The 18,247-nt window shown below is 45.1% G+C and overlaps 1 protein-coding gene across 1 annotated transcript in view; it reads right to left on the bottom strand.

Annotated features, from left to right (window-relative positions):
- The window catches only part of LAMTOR3 (late endosomal/lysosomal adaptor, MAPK and MTOR activator 3), a 354,081-nt gene that overhangs the window by 166,366 nt on the left and 169,468 nt on the right, over positions 1-18,247 (bottom strand). The gene's annotated exons all lie outside the window — the stretch shown is intronic.

Raw genomic sequence — 18,247 nt, forward strand, 5'->3', positions numbered from 1 at the left:
AAAATATTTGGTACGAAAGTGAATTAGGTTCTTAAGTTCATAGGGGTTTACCAGGCTAACAACCACAAGGGCCTCTTTAAGCCTAGACATGCATCCCAAATCTAACAATTTCTGGTACCCTTGATTAGTGTAAGCAGTGGCGTGGGAGATTAAACATTTACAAGCAGAGGCCTGAGAGTTGAACCATTTACATGCTGCTTGTGTCCATTACCGACATGTTCCAAACCAGGGACGAATTTCCTGCTCCCCATCCAACTGGCCACATCACACTTGAATTGGGTTAGGGAAGAATTCTGCTTCACATGGATGGGGAGCCTGTTCCTGAGAAGGGGTTGTCTATGGGATACCTACTTGCCTCTCTAGCAAGTCTTATTTATATCACACACAAGGTTTTAATCTTTAGAACAGGTAGTTCTGGTGCTGCTTGTTTTGCAGATATGCAGGAGGTCCATCAGGGTGGGATATGACAAGGCCTTGTACGTCGGGCATAACCTCCCCTCAACAGCCTGTAGGAGACAGAATACAGTGACAGGACCCTGAGCCAGTCAGCACAGGGCACGTTACTTACACCATATATTATTTTAGTGAGGAATCTCTGTAAACATTCCAATTGTTGTATATGCCTGGTTAAGTACATACCCATGGGGGCAGCGTACAAAACGATAGGTCTGATGAATGCTGAATACAGTGGAACAATGACTTCCTTGGACCTACATGTCACACCCTTGTTTATAAGTTGCACAACATAGAATTATTTCCTCCTTACTGTAGACGTGATTGGTCAAAGGCTAGATTACGGTCCGTGTGTGCTCCCAAGTGCCTGACTACTGGGTCAACTCTTAGGGGGTGTGTTGTCAATATGATGTTTACCAGTGGTGGACAACTTTTTTGAAGGATACTATTATGCATTTCTTGGCATTATTTTTAGCCCGTGGCTCTAACACAAGTTATTTGTCTGCATCAGCCCTTCCTGGAGAACATGTGCGTCAGTGGGAAACTCTATGACTGCTCCTAATTTGCAACCATCAACAAATTTAGTCAGCCAAAGGCCACTGACATTAGCATTGACTTCAGAGACATATATGCCAAAAAGGAGTGGTCCCTGGACCGATCCCGAAGACACTCCATTCGTGACTGGCCTCTTTATAGAGGTGGAATCCCCAATTCTAACTTCTTGGGTCTTGTCTGTGAAACAGCTGGCTATCCATCTTGTGGCATAAGGGTTTATATGCAATCTCTTGAGTTTGTCAGCAATCCCAGAGTGGGGTATCGTGTCAAATGCCTTGGTCAGGTCAAGGTAGACGGTGTAAACCATTATGCTTTCATCCATTGCTTTGGTGAACTTCACAAAGAAGTCCACCAGGCTGAGTAGGCATGACCTGCCCTTGATGAAAACAAACTGGTTTGAGTCCAGTGTCTGGAGGTTTTCCTATGGCATTATTGATCATTTCCATGATAATACTTACCATGGCTTTGCATAGGACACTTGAAAGACTTATGGGTCTGTAGTTTCCAGGGTCTATAGATGGCCCACTTTTGTGCAAAGGAAAGACTGTTGCTGTTCCATTTTTTGTGGTATTTAAACCCCACATTTGAAATGGTTTGGGCTTGTTTGAACCAGGCTCTGCTGAGGTGTATCATCTCTGGGACATTTTAAAAAATTCCTGAGGCTCCAAGACCAATACAAGTGCTTTTTCATTTATTTTCACTTATTTTCATAGCTCTCAACCTTCCATCTCCAAAATGAGGAACGCTAGCCCTCATAATGAGGAACAAATGGGCAAAATGTGGAACGCATACTAATGGCTTACTAACAGCTTCAACTAGGAAGGCCATAGGATGGTTAAAATATGCTGGTTTTACTTATAAAGAAGATCTTTTAATGAATTAATATGATTCATTTCTATTTACCATGGATTTCACTTAAAGAAATTCCTAACACTGAATGTGTGACAGAGTCTTTCAATGTGGAACATTGAGGAACTTTGAGGAACATGAACTTTTTAATGATGTTAATAACTCGTAATGAGATACACTTGAGAGGTATGCTTATTTTATTGCATTTGCACTTGCCTATCATTTTTATCTGTGCCTTATAGCCAATGTATCACATTTGTACAGTTTTAAAGCAATTTGCTGATTAACTGCATTTCATTACTGTTTAACTGTATTTTATTGCTATTTAGTGCAATTCAATACTGTTTAACTGCATTTTACTACATTTCATTACTGTTTCTGTATTTTTTCATATTATAAGTTTTGCTTTTATTTGTAAGTGGTTAATCTGTGCTTTTCTCCGAGTTTTAACTGTGTTCTTATCCCTTAAACTGAGTAGCATAGTCTGGATACAGGTTTGCTGCATCTAGAGCTGTTTGTTATTGCCTTCTGTATTGCTGGAATCGTGTTTGCCTTCTGTGTTTCTGGCAGCCATTTTGTGTTGGTAGGGGCCTATCTTCTCTGCTAGTGAGAATGGCAGGGCTTCCTGAACCTCATCTGGCATAAGCAGATTGGTAAAGAAAGCAGAGGTTAGCAGGACTGGTTAGATTTCTGTGTGTTATTAGAATCTTCTATTTTTTGTGGTACTTAAACCCCATGTTTGAGCTGGTTTGGGCTTGTTTGTGCATCGCGCACTGCAGCTGCACTGTTTTTAAACCATTGTGAGGTACTCTAGCTACAAATTTTCCCTTAGTAGGACTTGTGTGATTACATAGTAGTACTCATCTTAGATCTTCCACCCTTTACCCCCTTAGCTCTCTCTGGCCTCTCTCCCTCCGATTCTGACAAATATGGATGGACAATTTCCTATGGTTTTCTCCTGCCAGTCTGGTTGATATGGGCATCCTGAAACAGTGTAGCAACTGCCTCATGTACAAGGACAACCCTCTACTACTACCACCTAGTAACACAATTTGCGAGAGATGCAATTACATTAAGAACCTATAGTCTATGCTCTCTCTTTCACAAGCCAGTGTATCTGGCACTGAGAAGGTTAACAGCACAACCACCACCTACACAACACACAGCCACATATGCGGAGGTCCTCAACAAAAACATACCTAAACAAGAGAGACCTCCAAAGCAAAACACATGCGAACTCCACTGCACACCACATCACACACAGTTCACATATCTATGTCTCACAGCCACTACGGCCTAACCATAAACCCAACATATTAGTCATAGGAAATGCCATTGTGAGACACACAGATGTACCCTTCACCAGGCTGAATAAGAAGAAAGTCACACTTGGTGGTTTGTCAGGTGCTAGAATCCACCATATCACACATGCACTCAAGTCTCTCAACAACAGGTACTGTTATGACTCTGACATAGTCCATGTTGGCGTGAATGACTGGAGGCATACCTCCCTTGGACTATATGAAGAGAGACACGATCGAGCTCGCTGAATGCGTGTCCCATGCAGGTATGTCCTAGCCTTAAGCAGCATTCTACCATCACCCAGAATGATGCCTCAATACAAAAAGAAAATGATGGGCTTTAACAATTGGATTAGTTCCCAGTGTCACTCCAAGGGGATCCAGTACCTGACAGCCTGGGAAGAAATGATCGACAGACCACGATACTTTGCCAGAGATGGCCTGTATCTGTCTCCCTTGGGCTTCAGGCTTCTGGCAAAGGCTCTGGTCTCCCCCATAGTGCCTTTTTAGGCAATTCCATGAGGTCAAAACTACCAACATGAAAATTTCATCAAAAAGCAAATTAAAGGTCATGCTGCTAAACGCTAAGAGTCTAAACATGAAACTGCACTCACTGCAAGCATTCTTAACCCTGGAAGATGCTGACATTTGTGCAGTCACAGAAACCTGCTTCAAAGCTGCAGAGAGCACCCCAGCCATACCAGGTTACTTCATCCCATCATGGGCAGCAAAGCAAAAGGAGGTGGAATTTCAATATATATTAAAGACATACACATCTCCAGAATGTTCAGTATGATGCACAGGAGACACTCCAAGTGCAGTTAAACATCGACAAGACCCCCATTCAAATCATAGCTAGCTACAGGCCCTCAACTTTGACTCCAGTTGCCCACTCCACCTATCTAGACCTCTTTGAATCTATCAAGATTCAACCCTTTACCTTGACCCTGGGTGACAAACTATCCAACCATACAGTGGGCCCATTACCGAGTACAATGACCCATTCGGCATGTACCTCACAAAGCACATGCAGCAGCTGGAGAGACCAGAGGTTCCTCACCAGGAGAATCCAGGGCCTCAAAAATCTACCACACACAGGCTAAAAGCCCTATGCCTCTACTCTGATTCATACAGACTCCTCAGAGGTTACCTCTGTCTGGCATACAAGTCTATCTCGATCCCAGCCTTGATGGGACTGCTGCATATCTGCAAGTCAAGCTCCACTCGAGTAACCCGCACACGTGGCCTCAACCTGGTCTGTGACATCAATAGGACTTGCTGGCGGGACATATTTCTGTGCCAGAGACTCCTCCATCTATGGAATTAACTGACTCTCAACATCAAACACAGTACCTCTTTACCCCCTTTTTAAGTGCAATCTGGATAACTGGATGGGAAATAGAAAATACATCCCTGGGATTCCACCCGTGTCCCTGCTGGACAGGGGCATCAGGTGCTGATTTGTCTAAACATGGGCTAAACTCTTGGCTAGGCTTATAAGGGCCTCAGGGCCAATAGCCTAGTAACTTCCTATGATCTTATGCCAAAACACAAATGCCTACAGATTCCTTGATTTTGTCAATGGACTAGTTGGTCAATACCCCCACAAGATATGATAATATCCTGGACTTGGTATTAACCAACATGAGTAACCACTGTGGCATCCCTACAATGTCATCCTTCCTGGTAAGATATGACCACAAAATGGCCACTTTTGAAGTCACCATCTCCCCGACCCCCCCCCAGCTAGGGTCAAACAAAAAAAAATCTCCAAAGCTGATTACAAACTCCTGAGCGAAGGTATAAACAGCTTCACAGCCACCTTCCCCATCCACAGGAACTGGCACAAACATTCAAACCTACACCAAAGTACTATACGAGCATTTATATAGCTGCATGGAATCAGGAATACCTGAAAGGACAAAATCCTCCTCCTCAAGGAAGAATAAACCTGTCTGGTGGACATCTGCAATAAATAAACTCTATAATAAAAGGAAAAAAATTGTCCAGGACCAAGAAAGAGAAGGTACCTAATGGGCAGCAATCTCTCTTTAGCCTGAACAAGCAAATCAGAACACTTACTGAAATTCTCCAAAGCATACTTCGAGTCCAAATTGACCACATCTATTAAAGACAATGACAAGGCCTTCTTCACATATGTCTGCAGTCTCAAAGCAAGTACTCAGATCTGCTCAGAACTGGTGGTCAAGGACACCATATACACAAACTCTGTACATATAGCCAACCTGCTGGCAGACAGGTTCAGTGAAAACTTCACCCCTCTGCCCCCCTTCAGTAAATCAGGACATCCCCAGCCTCTGCTCCCCTCTCCTTATCTCTAGGGAGCAAGTCATCACTGCCCTCTCAAAGTCAAAACATACAGCCTCAATGGGACCAGATAAAATCCCAGGCTGCATCCTACATGAACTCGGGCAGGAACTTGCAGCACCATTAGGCACCCTATTCAATCAAAGCCTGAGTACCGGCTTCACCACAGACAAGTGGACAGCCACTGTCATCCATCTGCACAAAGGTGGAGCATCCACCGATCCAGGAAATTATAGATTCATCAGCCTAACTAGCCTGATATGCAAGGCTATGGAATGGATTATCATGGACCTCATAAACAAGGACACTGGCAACCTCCAAACACTCAACCCACACAGTTTGGCTTCGTCAAGGGGAGGTCATGCATGTTAAATTTGGTCGACTATTTTGAGACAGTCACCAAAGTCACAGACTAAGGGAAGATGGTGCACACCACCTACCTTGACCTGGCCAAAGCCTTCGGTAATATTCTCCACTCGGGTACAACAAATTCTCAACTAGGCATCAGTCTGTATTTTACCAGATGGGGAGCAAACTGGCTCACTGATAGAACCCACCTAGTCACAATATGGGAAGCCACCTCAAGCAGTAGACCAGTAATGTGGTGTACCCCCGGGATCAGTCCTGGGCCCTCTGTTGTTTGGGATATACTTTTCTGAGGTGAAGGCCAAACCCAGTGGGCTATGGCTAACCAAGTTTGCAGATGACTGGAAGCTGGGCATGGTCATCAGTTCCCCTAGTGATGTGGACATCCTCCAAGAGGGTCTCGCCCAAACAAATGACTGGTGCCAGAAACATGGCCTCAAACTGAATGCCAAAAATGCATCCTCCTCCTCTTTGGGGAAAAGTGACACCCCCACAAATTATCACATTAATAACAAGGTTCTAAGCCCTTGAGGGACTTGGGCAACCAGGTTGACAGCAAACTGACTTTTGACCACCATATTGCCTCAGTTGTACGGAAGCCTTTCTACATGGCCCAACTCATTAGGAAGGGCATCTTATCCAGGGACAAGAAGGTCATAACATCCCTGTATTCTTCCCTTGCAAGACCCATTACTGAGTACAACACCCCTTTCAGCATGCACCTCGCAAAGCACATGCAGCAGCTGGAGAGACCACAGAGGCTCCTGACCAGGAGAATCCAGGGCCTCAAATATCTATCCTACACAGATAGGCTAAAAGCCCTGTCCCTTTACTCAGTCTCATACAGACTCCTCAGAGGTGACCTCTGTCTGGCATACAAAGCAATCTCAGACTCCGCCTTGATGGGACTGCTACATATCTGCAAGTCAAGCTCCACTCGAGTAACCCACACACGTGACCCTCAACCTGTTCTGTGACATCAATAGGACTTGTTATCGAGACAAATTTGTGTCCCACAGATTCCCCCGTCTGTGGCATAGACTCCCTCTCCACATCAAGCAGTGTACCTCATTAACCCTTTTTAAAATGAAACATACCTAACTGGCTGAGAAACAGAAAATACACCCCTTGGATTCCACCAGTGTCCCTGATGGACAGCGGCATTGGGTGCAGACTTCTCGAACATGGGTTAAATTCTTGGCTAGCAAATACAACTTAAAAAAAACAAAAAAAGACAAAAAAATGAAATATTAAAATACCACCAAGACCATCGATCCAAGAAGTGATTTTAATGAAACACAGCGCCACGGCTTACACAGCCTTCCAAGAGTAAAAACACTACAAAATACTGTTTGCTTATATATATTGCACAAAACAATTAACATTGCACAAAACAATTAATCAATTAAGCATACAATTCAAATCACATACTTTCAATTACATTCTTTGATTAGTCCCTGAGGCTCCAAAGTAGCATACTTTAAAATAAGCAGAGTTTCTTTTTTTAAGAGTTTGTTTTTTAAAGACACATTCACCTATGCCAACTTGCAATTTTTCCAAAACACAGCCCCTAAGAGAATCAGGGTTAGAGTTGTGTGCTGTCAAAAATTATTGACTAGACTTGCAAGGGCTCCAGGGCCTAGTAACTTCCTATGATTCTATGATCCATTCATGTGGTACGAAACCCGTTTGGAGGCTACAGTTAAATAGCAATTCCAGACGGCCTGACAGGTCATGTTTCCTGCTATTTAGAAAACATTCTGGAATACTGTCTGGGGCCCAATGATGTAGTGTTCTTGGCCTTACAGACAGAATTAAAGACCTGTTCCCTAGTGATAGCATAGGGAGCTATATTTGATGGTACTTCCTGAGGGAAGATTGAGCAGGTGAGAGGGTAAAGTTGGAGCTGAATTTGTCAGCCAGTTTGTTCATTACATCTTCTGGCTCAGTGTAGGTGGCTCCATTTACAATGAGCTCTGCACACAATTGCGTATTGCCTTTGAGGTTGCAGACATATTTAAAGAGTGCCTTGTGGCAGTCCTTGGCCTGGGAAGACAAATTTACCTCAAATCTAGCTTTGGTAGACTATTTGTCTCCTGAGCTGTTTGCTTAGATTGATGAGAATGCTTTTACTCCTAATTTTTGCCACGTTTCTTCCTTCTGTTATACAGCCTGTTGATGTTGAAATTCCTCCAGGGTGGCTTTTTTTTTTTTTGAGTTAGTTCTGTACGTCTTACTGGTGGGTACTGCTGCCTCTATGCAGCTATTAACATGCTTGTATAGGGTTTCTGTGAACAGTTCTGCATAGGCAACAAGTATTCTAAGGGCTTATGGGGGGCTTAAAAATTTGCCAGGTTATCACTTAACAGTAGAAAGTTAGTCTTGGAGTAGTTCCTGAATATTCCAGGGTTAGCTGGGCTTCCAGGTTTTAGTTTTACTTCAAATGAGACCATTTTGTAGTCTAACCTTACCAAAGAAGACATTACATTAGGGGGCTGTGCAGCACTCTCCCATATTAGTGAGGACCAGACCCAGTATGTTTGCACCCCTGGTTGGTGTATTGACAATCTGGTCCAGGGAGTTTGTTTACAAAATCCAGGAATCTCCGTGCCTGTATGTTTGAGGTCATATATGATTCCCAGTTAATAGTGGTGCAATTAAAGTCGCCCATGAATGTTTTTTTGGGGTGGATGGTGAATGTTGCCAATAAGTTTAAATGCATGTTATCAGTTTCCTGGGTCATAGAGGGGATCTATAGCTTGTAAGGAAGTGGTACGAGATTTTGCCTATGGTGATTTGAACATGGAGAAGCCCAAGTGCATGGTCATGTTTTACCAGCCTTGAGGTATATTTATGTTTGATGTAAATAGAGACACCTTCACCTTTAGTCTCTGTGTATGTAGTAGCTGGTCTAAATGTGTGGAAAGCATTATTACTTTGCACTGCTGGTCTACTCTCTGCAGCTCTAAACCATGTCTCAGTGATGTCAGCAATTCTCCAGGGTGTAAGTGCTTGTAGGGAGTGGAGTGTTTTGTTTAGACTCCTAGCATTGAGCAGTAACACCTTTAAATTTTCTTGATTTTGATTTGCTATGTTGGAAGTACTTTCAGTTCGGCATTTCATAAAAAGGCACTATGGGGAGAATTAGAAGTTATGTACTCACCATAACGTTCCATCTGAGTAGGTGTATTCATTTGTCTGCAACCTGTGGGTTATGGATCCGATATCGGATCCTAGTTTTCCAGCTATGGATCCAAGCTCTCAGCTCCTCCCCTCACCCATAATGCCCTGCTCTACCCTCATGACCTCAGATCGAGTTTGCCAAAGCAACAATACCCTCAAAAGGGTAACAAGTAATATGCAGGAAACTGAAAGGCCAGGGGATAGAATACACCTACTCAGATGGAACGTTATGGTGAGTACATAACTTCTAAATCTGAAGTAGGATATTCATTTGTCTGCAACCTGTGGGACAGAGTCCCCAGCTACCTGAATCTTGGGCGCCATCATGGAAGGATATTCCGAGCACCGCGGAGCCAAAGGATGCTCTACCCCTAGATGCAAGATCCAACTTATAGTGAGAAATAAATGTATGAGATGAAGCCCGTGGCTGCTGCACAAATATCATCTAGAGGAATCTGATAAGCCAATAAAATGCACTGTGAAATCCAGCGGATAGAGAAACTTTGGAAATTGGCTTGCCCAAATTGAATTTTGCAAAGGAAATAAACAGCTGGTCGGATTGCCTATGACCAGCTGTCCTGTTGAGATAAAATCTTAGTTGCCTGTGAACATCTAGTGAGTGTAGCCTATATTCACCTTTGTTTTCATACTTAGGGAAGAAAACAGGGAGGTTAATGGATTGATTGATGTTTGCTTCAGAAGCGATTTTAGGAAGGAAGGACGGGTTGGTCCTGAGGGAGACACGGTCCGGATAAAAACCAAGTAAGGAGGTTTAGCTGATAAAGCTTGAAGTTCAGAAACTCTCTTGGCTGATGTAATGGCTACCAAAAGGCTGTCTTGTAAGACAAGAATTTGAGATCCACTGTAGCCGTCAAGGCCTGTAGGACCAAAGAAAGGTCCCAAGGAGCAACTCCTTGCTTTATTGGAGCCCTGAGAAGGAAAGTACCCTTAAGAAAAGTTTTGCACAATTTGGCTGACATAAGAGGAAGAGACTCTTGACCAATGTGATAGTGAGAAATAGCCGCCAGTTGAACTTTGACTGTGGAACTGCTGGCACCATCATTAAAGAGAGAGGTTAGAAAATCAAGCACTACAGGGAGAGGAACCGTGAAGGGATCTAGGCCTTGCCGCCCCGCCCACACAGAGAAGTCTCCATTTGCTTAACCTTTCTAGTGGATGGTTTATGAGCCGCCACTAAGATAGCCTTTACCGGAGAAGAAATACCGAGTCCTTATCAAGAGTGGAACTGGAGCACCCAAGCGGTCAGCTTCGGCTTGCCCAGGTTCGAGGAGGAATGCAGGAAGGATGGGATATCAGATCCGAATGGGATCTAGAATCCAAGGAGGATTCACCGAGTGAGACCTTAGGAAGGGGAACCAGGTCTGTCGAGGCCAGAATGGAGCAATGAGAATCATTCTGCAACCCACCCGAGAGGCTTTCTGAAGAACTTGCAGCATCAGAGGCAAGGGTGGATAGGCATACAGAAGACCGGGTGGCCAAGCATGCACCAGAGCTCTCTTGGGGTACCTCCGGAGGAGGTAAAAACTGTCGCACTTGGTGTTTGAGGGAGAAGCAAAGATCGCATGAAGGGGTTCCCCACTGACAATTGAGAGACCACAGTCAGAATGGTGCGACTGAGCTTGTCCGCTAGGATGTTGGAGAGGTTGCCCATTCCCAAACTCTCATGGCCTCTCAAGAGGGTAAGACCTTGTTCCCCTTGCTTGTTGATGTACCAGACAACAGACATATTGTCCGATTGTATCGCAATTGTTCCCAAGGGAAGAAAGTCCTGAAGTGCTAGCAACGCTAAGAGCACTGCTCTCATCTCTAGAACATTGATATGCAGTAAGGTCTCTGAATCGCTCCACGTGCCTTGGACTGTCCGCCCGTGCCCCCACCCGAGGTGGGAGGCGTCCGTGGTCACCGTGGCGAGAGGGGAGAAGCACTGGAGATCCGGGAGTGGAGCCACCACAAGAGGGACCGCTAAAGCCTTGCTGATCGCTATGGGATGATGCATGGGGAGAGCAAGGTATGACCACTGAACTAAGAGCGCCCACTGTAGAATGATATGGAGCCTGGCAAGAGGAAGAAGTGCTATCGATGAAGCCATGGACCCTAGAGCCCTCAGGACCAACTCCGCTGGAACAGAACATGAATGGAGAATGGCCCGCACCTGGAGCTGCAGATTTAGAACTCTGTCCGCAGTGAGGAAGGCTCAAACTCCTTGTGTCTAGTCTGGCCCCTATGAAATCTAAGAGCTGAGTGGGCCAGGTTGGACTTGTTTGTATTTATTGTGATGCCCAGAAATGGAGCAAGATGGAGAAAGGAGTCTCGCGCGAGAGAAGTAGATGCCTTGTTGAGCCAGTCGTCCAGGTAGGGAAAGACCTGCACCCCTGAAGCCTCAGGTGGGCCGCTACCACTGCTAGTACTTTGGTAAACACCCTGGGGGCTGTGGTGAGACCAAAGGGAAGGACCCGAACTGGTAGTGACTGGCTCCCAGCCGAAGCGGAGAAACCTCCTGAGCGCCTGTCCATTAGGATGTGGTAGATCTATCGAGCACATCCAGTGGTCTTCTCCCAGAAGGGGAGAATAGATTGTAGAGTGACCATTCGAATTTTTCTTTGGGGACTGCCAGATTCAAGAGAGAGAGGTCTAGGATTGGTCTTAGTTCCCCCCTTTTGGCACTAAAAGAATCTGGAGTAGAACCCTGATCCGATCTGGTCTGGGGAACGGGCTGGATGGCTCTTTTCTAGCAGATGGCCTGACCGGTGGTACGCCTGGGAGGGACTTCATCTTTGGAAGGTGAAGGAAAGGAATGCGATATCCCTGGATATGATTTGGAGAACCCAGCGGTCCGATGTTATGGACTCCCATGCCGCTAGGTGACTGCCTCCAGAGTAGAGCAGTCGGGCAAGTTCCCTGGAAGTTTCTGGGAGCCCCTCTGCCTCTAGGGCCCTGTCCTCCTCTGCCACGGAAGGACTGGTTGTCCGGAGCAGGCTGGGACTGCGAACCACATCTTCTTCTGACCCTTTTGGTTCCTAGAATAGGGCCTCTGGGGTGCAGAGAAGCGGATTCGCAGACAGCTGCCAAACAGAGCAGAACCATCAAAAGGGGCGCTCGCAGACGCCTTGAAGGGCTCAGGCGGAGCCAGGCCTGACGCCTCGTGACCAGTCCTGTCCTCCGTAGCATGGGAGAGTAGCCGAAGTATTTGTGACTGACCTAAGAGTGGCCATTTTGGTGGAGTGCAGAACTCTGTCCTCCTCCGAAATGGACTAGGGGATGCAAGGTCTCGCTGCATCCACATCCGCTTAAGCCCAAGGGGTCCATCATCCGAGACTCCTTGCTCGGTGGGTGGACTGAGGACTCTCCTGAGCCAGTTCCCTCTTTGTGGCCGCCATCAACATGGCATCTACAGGAGGCCCCTTACTCCAATGGGTCCTGTCGGAAGGCGGGCTAAGGATTCTATCAGGTCTTTTGGGAATTGGCTCCACGGTGTCCACGCGGGTTCTTTCACCTGGTGGTAATAAGGTCCACCAGGGGTCGCAGGGGGACACCCAAGAGGTAGACAATGCCTCCAAGAACACGGACTCGTCCGAGGAAGACTTGGGGCAGACCACCCCCTAACGTAAATTTCCATGATGTCTCCGAGGAGACATCCTCGGGTGACCGGAGCCTTCCCCTTCCTCCAAGTCCGTGTCTTCAGTGAGACTCTCAGAGCCTCCTCTGGGGGCTGTCAGAGGAGTCTCCATGGGAGCAACTTGGGGCACAGAAACGGGCTGTCCCAGGGGCCGGATGGTGGAAGCCTGGCCCAGTGCAGAGGGAGCTGGACGGAGCCGCGGCAGCGGGGTCCGGAGACGAGACCTCAACAGAGCCCTCTCCACTACATCAAAAGCCGGAGCCGACCTCGACCAAAGGATCCGGCTACTGGATCCGAAGAGTGGATCGGAGCCGGGCGCCAGCACTCGGATCCGGCGACAGTGCGCCCGGGGCACAGACGGCGAGGAGCACTGATCCCCGGATCCGGCTCGGATCCAGGCTCGAGAGATCGGGTCCGACGGATCCGGCACCAAACCTATCGGCCCGACCCCCCCCCGCTGCTCGGCTCGTTTCCAGTTGCCCGGGGAAGCGGGTCGGAGAAGGAGCAATAGGCTTGGAGGCAAGAGCACTCCCATCTGCATCTGGGCCTGGATGAACCTTCTCATCATCCGTCCAGATCTGCATCCAGGCTACCGAGGTAGGCCTGGAATGCCTCCTCGATAGCCTCGACTCCTCCTCAGGACCCGTGAGAAGCACACAGGTGACCGGAGCCGAGAAGGAGGAGACCGCACGCTGGCGGGCCGAAACAGAGGTCTCGCCCGCCGTGCTTCTCCTCCGTCCTTTAGATGCATCCCTCTCCTGTCCTGAAGCGGAGTTTGAGTCCCAGGAGCAGGAGGGGTGCCACAGTGGGAACAACTGCAGCCGCAGGAGTCTCGGGAGCGGAGGTCGGAGCCGAGTCCGGCGGTAAAAGACCCGCCAAGACCAGCTTGGACCTTTGAACCCTGCACAAATGGAACAACCAGATGTGAGGTGTTCAACCCCAAGACACTTAACACACCGAGTGTGGCCATCAAAGGTGAGAGCTTATGGCCACACTCGAGCATTTAGAAAAATTGACTTAGGCTGTTCAGCCATAGTCACTAAAGTTAAGCTAAAGTTACAAAAGTAACCTAAAACAACAATAAAGAAGCACACAGGCCTCACACACACTCCAGCGAGGGAGGGAATAAAATTTACTACTAAAAATTAAATTAAACTAAAACAGTCAATAAAAATAGGAAACCTACAACTTTCACACAAAAAAGGTTAAAGAAGGCAAAAATATTCTATTTTTGAACAAGAAAAATCCACTTAGCTGAGAGCTATGAAATCCACATCTAGTTACCAGCGCGGCAAACAAGATCTGGGGTCATGAGGGTAGAGCAGGGCATTATGGGTGAGGGGAGGAGCTGAGAGCTTGGATCCATAGCTGGAAAACTATGCCGATCCATAACCCACAGGTTGCAGACAAATGAATATCCTACTTCAGATCAATATTTTAGGTAATATTCAAAAGCCTAGAGGGGAGAGGTGCAGACCACCCCTGGCAAAGCAGCATGGTCTTTTGAGCATCTCCTTCCACGCTGACAAATATTTCATCCCTCAAGAATGACACCAGAAACTAAACCAATTATTAAAGTCAGTCATCTTCTGTTTGTACTGTAGGACTTCATCCTTAGAGAAGGTAAAATGCTGCTCAGTGCTAGGCTCATACTAGCCTGGGGCACACATTCCAAAAGTTCCATGATCTCTCTCCCTCCATATAGTCTAGGGTGGTACATCTGAGGTTATTCACACCTACACAAACTATGACTGAGTCATACTGGTACTTGTGGTCCAATGACCTGATTTGCATGTATAATGTGGCGGATCCTGGCCCCTGATAAGCAACTGACTGTGACTTTCTCCTTACTCAGTCTGGTGATAGGAACATCACTGTACATCACAATAGAGTCTCCAATGACCAGAATGTTGGACTGTGTGGTGGGTTGCCTTATCAGCTTTGAAGTAGAGGCTCCATGAGATGTGGCTATATGTGTTGATGTGGGTGCTAGAGTGTGCATTTGGGGATGCTGAGAGTATTTATGTGCACTTCATCTAGGAGCTACTTGAGGTTTAGAAAGGTTACATTTAAGTGCCTCAGCATATGTGGATCTATGTGTCTGCTTTGAGCTGTGTGAGGGGTGCAGTGTGTGAACTACTGACAACCTGATTGACATTAGCAGTGCGTTTATGTGAGAGCTTTGCCTCCAGTGACATTGTGTAAATATATCTCTCACATACCATATCAATTTGTTTGAGAATTAACTGGCTGTCAATAAAACATGAGGCAATTACAGCACTGCCTCAGGATGCCCATATCCAGCAAGATGGTAATGGAGACAGTAGAAAAGCTCACATCCATGGCAACAGACACTTTTTTGATTAGATGGTTGTAATGAGAATATAAAGTAACTTTAGGAGTACCTGGTTTGCAACTCTGGGAGCAGTGATTATCAATGCAAACTAGCTACCCTGTCTGCAACTAGGTACTGGTGAAGTTTCAAGGGTGTTTTTACAGAAGAAATGTCAAATCAGGATGTCTGTGTCTATACAGGGCACTGCCAAACACTTGAGGGGAAACTAATAAGTAGGCCCTGATGACTTATGGATGAAGTATTTAGGGTGATATTCTGAAGTTAGGTTAGACAACAGCAAATCAATCAGTACTTACTGAAAATAAAGAATTAGCTTTGTCAAGAGTAATGAAGAGAGAGGATTCACCTGAATAGCTACTGCCTGGCTGCTACTAGTGCTGGTCTCACCACCATTTCACTCTGTTGGGATACAATGCTCCTTTGCTGCTTCTTCTCTCAACAGAAGCAAAACAGTGGCACCAGTCCCAAGATGAGAAGCAGGCCACAGGCTCTTTGGTGATAAACAGCCTTGTCCCAGATGATGCAAGGGTCTCTAAGCTTGTTGTACACTTTTCCTGGTAGATGCCTTGAAAAGCAACCAGACCAATCAGGAAGGTCAAACACAGACACTCACTGCCCAATGAGAAACAGTCTCAATGCACTCTGCTCCTTCAATCACCAGGAGCAAAACATAAGCACAAATTCCAAATTGGCACCTATGTAGCAGCTATTAGGCTTTCTGGTGACGGTCCCTATGCTCCTTCTCTCACCAAGAGCAAAACAGAAGCACTAATCCCAAGATGACCATTCAGGGGCAGAATGTGCTAGTAACTGGTGGTCTTGGAGTAAATGTTGCAGATTTTAAAGGCAAGATGGAGAAATAGGTTAATATCTTAAGATTTGCAGTGTTCACTAAGCAATTAGATATGAAAGAGAGGGTAACTTGAGCTTTAGCTATCAAATTGGAGAGCCACTAATTTTAAAAGAGCAAGACAGACTGGAAGGGGGTGGGCACCTTGTATTCTAGCTCTGTGGAATACAGTGGGATGGACAATAAATTTAAATAGCTAAAGGGGAGTGATTTCATAAAGTGATAATTTAGTGCTCATTCACAATAGCCAATGAAAGAGGAGAGGGAAGGAAATATGCAGTCAAATTAACAAAAGAGGCAGGTAACTAGAAAGTCATTTCTGTTGTGACTCAAGAGACCCAGCTGTGTCCCATTCCTTAATTTAAATATGCAATTAAAAGCAGAATACAAGTAAAAACAGTGTAAAGAAAAAAAATCACAATACACAAAATAGAAAAGCAATGAAGCAATACAAAATACAAATAAGCAAAAACAAACATTTCTGTCACAGCAAGCTGTGGTAGTGTCTGAGTGAGCTTTTCCATTAAAGACAAAGGTGCCCAAAAATTTAGTAGTAGGAATTCAAGCCTGTAAACAAGTAGTCATATTTAGTACAAATGTCCTTGGTGGAGTCTGTGGATCCTTTACAAATCACCTCCACAAAAGAACTGCACCAGAGTACTTTGGACCTCAACAATGCTGTGTGTCAGTGCGAATTACCATCTCTGCTATCTTGCACCTGAGCTTGCATACTGTATATTCTTTTCACAATGTTCATCTGCTCACAGGTTACACTGCTCAATATTTTTGTTTGCTGTACGGGCACCACTTGAAATATCAGTGTGTATAATATACACACAGTTCAACGCTACTTATTCTTTTTGGTGATGGCGAGTGTTCTGCATGTGTAGTCAGAGGAAAAACAGAACAGTTATTACTGCTTGTTCAACATGTTGTATTCAGCACCTGTATCACAGGTGGTCTCTAGATTAATGACCCTGCAGTGCCTTTTTAAGCCTGGCCATGTTACTCAGAGATGAGAATCAAACCCTGCACCTTGTTCCTGCGAGGAAATCATTATGCCAATTCCCAGATAAAAAACTTCAAACATTGGACAGATCAGAGAATGTCTCTCAAAAACATAATCAACTTGGGTGAAAAAATAAAGTTACTGGCTTTATTCTGTCAACTTTAAATTGATTTGTGCAAAAATCAACATTACCACCTATGTTTCAAATGGGTTAGGAGAGAATTCCAGACAGAAAGCCCTAGTTGCAATAACGAATAATATTTTGCACATCTTGCTTCAGCTACGAGATCAAACAGCAGATTTAAAACAGGCTTTGCAGCTGCCATTCATCAATCAGGTTTGGAAACGGATTCATAAAATTGATGCATATGAATTGGATTTGCCCAGTCCCTTCTGTCTGGGTAAAGGCTTCCCAGTGCTTTTCCATCTAACAGTACAAATAAATTATGACATAGTATTATCTGTAGAACTATCACTGCTGTTTCAACACTGGAAAAGATTCAATTCATCTAGGTTGCAAGACTAAAAACAATCAAATTAAACTGTTTTGGGTATGAACAGAGTTATCTGGTCTGATGTTTCCATGGCAACATCTAAAGACATTTATTGTCAATGAGTTTCTAAGCTCAGCCCTAGGAGGATTATAACTGTATCATAGTTTGCCGAGAACAAGGGGGCAGACGATGTTCTTGATGGATATTTTTTTTTTCAGTTTTACTTTGTATTCTCATGTGATATTTAATCTTTTCTTTCTTCTGTTCCAGCAAATGCTTTTTATTGTCTTGTTACTGCAATGGGGAAATCAAAGAATATAAAGTTCAACATCAACAGAATGGTTAGGAGGGACAGGTACATCTCGCGGAGGATACTACTGCTGTGGACATACTCCCCCCATCCACATAAAACAAATTTTCTCCCTGTCCATATTCAAGCACAACTTGGACCTATGGATGGGAAACAGAAAATTTACTCCAGGACTGTCCCCTGTACTACTAAAGGACACAGGCATCTCCTAAATGCTTTATCCCATGCATGTGTCCTTTCAAATTATCTGTGGTATGATCCCAGTTATTCTCATTAGGGGCAATATATAATTATCGACCATAAGCAAACAGGATATGTTAATTCAAGCACAAAGTAGGAAATTGGCTTGGCTTAAAATGGCCCACAAGGGCAGCTAGCCTAGTAGTTACTTATGAACCTATTAAAAAAATAGATAATCTAAGCTGCACATTTTACTAACACAAAATGTCTTTAGTCCAAGGATCTTACAGTTATTAATTCAACATTAAAATGTACATAACAGTAACAGGTAAAAAAACATTGCCAGTGAAAAGCCAAAGCAAGAGGGAGGGTGGTT

The sequence above is a fragment of the Protopterus annectens genome, chromosome 2.part0 (assembly GCF_019279795.1).
Source record: "Protopterus annectens isolate FY-2018-M chromosome 2.part0, PAN1.0, whole genome shotgun sequence".
In the NCBI taxonomy this organism is placed as follows: domain Eukaryota; kingdom Metazoa; phylum Chordata; order Ceratodontiformes; family Protopteridae; genus Protopterus; species Protopterus annectens.